Below are 2,801 nucleotides of genomic sequence, written 5' to 3' on the forward strand. Positions count from 1 at the left end.
TGGTTAGCTTTTAAATCGTAAATAATAAGAAAACTTTTTACATAAAGTACTTATTCCTGTTTTTGCAGTATTCAACTAATTGTCCCAGAAGGCACTTTATTTAACTTTTGAAAAAGTTTTCATTTACTTAAATTTTCACCGTGTTTTCTGCATTTCTACTTCTCGATTCAAAACTTTGTTAATTAGCCATGGACAATTTGAGCGCAATAATAATAAATGAAGGGAAAACAATCATGTTAAAGGGGTTGGAATGATAACCTTTCTGAGTTCTAAAAAAGTTTTATTAATAAACAGGCCAACAGGACTTTATCCTAATTGATTGCGATAGGCAAAGCTTTTTTAACCATAATTTGCCTGAAAGCAAGTGAAATAAATAATAGATATATAGATATGTAGATTGTAGGTCCCTGTAGTTGTTTAATAACCCTTTTCTGTTCCATTTGCCGCGTTACACAATCTGATTAAATTGCTGCGCTTTTGCTCTGTATCTGATGGTGCTAGCACCGGCCTGGATTTTTGATTTCTCACTCAGAAAAGTTCATCTAAAAATCAGGTTTTGATCAGAACTCAAGGTCTTAAAGGACATTATATATATATACACGTTCTATAAAAATATGCAAATATTTATATTGACACTAAGCATTGAAGGTGTTGCCAGTAAATAGCCTGGAGGTTAAAGCCAAACACAGTTTAATAAAAATAAACTCGAAGTTACTCGCTGTAAGCAAGCAATTGCTTTTAATGCCGATGATTAGGATGCTTAAGCTACTTGACTCGGTTTTTGTTGTCTACTTTTAGGTCGTTTAACCAACAAGCAGCAGTTAAAACAAAATAGAACATAGATTGTTTAATGGGGCGTGTGAGTAATGTGCAGTGTTTTGAGTTATCAAATTAAAGCTTTCGCCAGTTTGCCATACTTTTTCTTCAAGTCTATTTTCGTCTCCGACAAAGTTTTTCGCCCTAGATAACTTTATCCAACGCTCGTCTCACGGAATTCTATTTAGTGTGAGTATCTTAACTTTATTATTAAAATCGTGCGCGCACTTTGGGCAAGTTTGTTCCTGTTTGAGAGTCTTCCTCAATACCAGTTTGCTTGTTAAATAAATATTTGCGAAGCCTTTTGGGCTTCCAGCGGTATTATTGACTTCATAAAGATTCCAAAGGTTGCCGAAAATCGTGAAAAAAGTTTATGAATTGGAGACAATATAACTTCTTTAAACATAAATCTTGCTTCCATTGTTATAACATTACATATAAAAGTTTTAAAACGAAATTGTTTAAAAAAAAAAATGTTAAAATGTAATGACACAAAATTGAATTAGTGTTCACGACTAAATTTATAAAATGGAAACATCTTAGCGGAAACTTATCAAATAAATATTTAACAAATAAGAGAATTTTTCTCTTTATTCAGCATTCTAAAAGTTTGTTAAACATAATGGTGCTTCTTTTTGAACACTTAGGAAAAAATCTCAATAACATTTGACGCCATAAGGCTTACCATTTATATCAGGGTCATTGTGTAAGGGTCATTAGCTCGCCTTTAGGTAGTTAAATTTGTAAACGGAAGAAAAGCAAATACATTTAAAACAGAAGCTGCGGTTTTCGACCTACCTTTTTGATATAATTTGAAATTAAATCCTAATAAGCTGAGTCACAACTTCATAACAACACTGGCATCACATGGCCAAATGAATAACTTAAGCCCTTTCATCTGTGAACTAAAGACCCATCAACGTTGGAAAAGGGGGAAATTCTTAAGGTGCCAATGCTTATGTTCGACCAATTCCGGCAAGACAAAAACAATTAAAGAAAGCTTGCCCTCAACCGTATCAAATTTATGATGCCTGTTTTGCGGTTGACTTCGGGATTGTGACATGAACTTAAATTAAAGAGACAGTAAAGCAATAATTAAGTTTTTGTGCTTGCACTACGCATTGAGATTAGTCCTAGGTATCCGAAATCTAAAATTCATACCGATTTTGATTGGATTTCTCTGACACCCCGAATAATGTGAAAACAAATGTAATTTCAGTCAAAGTTTGCAACACAGTGAAGGAGACATTTCTGACCTTATAAAGTGTATATATTCTTGATCAGCATCACTAGGAGTGTCGATGTAGCCATGTCCGTCTGTCCGTCCGTCCGTCCGTTTCAACGCAAACTAGTTCCCCAAAAATTGAATTTCTATTGCAATTATAACTTTGCTGTTTTAAATCTTTTTTTTAGTTTTGAAAAAAATAAAACATTTGTTTTGAGTTTAAGGTTTTCCATTCTATTTTCGAATAATTACATGTAAAAAATGTGATGTTGTTAGATGTTAGAATGCATAATTTAGAGTAAAAGGCCGTACCCAATCATTTTTATGATGTACTATATAGTTAATACAAAATTGATAGCTGTAAAGACACTCTATTTCCGATATGGAATGCAATTTTTTAAAGAAACATTTTCCCCTGGATAAGCGTGTTCATCGTAGCACGGAATATGTATCGCTGACAGTTTTTATGGCTCCACCGGGCAGCGAAAGTGCAACCAAACGCCACGCGAGACCAAAGGACCACAGTATCAGAGGATGTGGCCACAATTTGAGTAAACAGCTGAAGGCCAGGCACGTAGAGCTGATGTGCACGGTGATGCGGATAAGTATAGCAGGCCGATTCGATGAGGAGGCTAAACATTCAATAGACAATATCCATCCGTGAGCCCACAAAAGTTATGGGTGAAATAAGTATTCTCGGTAATAGTTGCCAACAGGAAATTTCTGCCACCTGTCAATAGCCATTTTCAAAGGACTTAGT

This window comes from Drosophila elegans, unplaced genomic scaffold, assembly GCF_018152505.1.
Source record: "Drosophila elegans isolate 14027-0461.03 unplaced genomic scaffold, ASM1815250v1 contig_476, whole genome shotgun sequence".
Taxonomy (NCBI): domain Eukaryota; kingdom Metazoa; phylum Arthropoda; class Insecta; order Diptera; family Drosophilidae; genus Drosophila; species Drosophila elegans.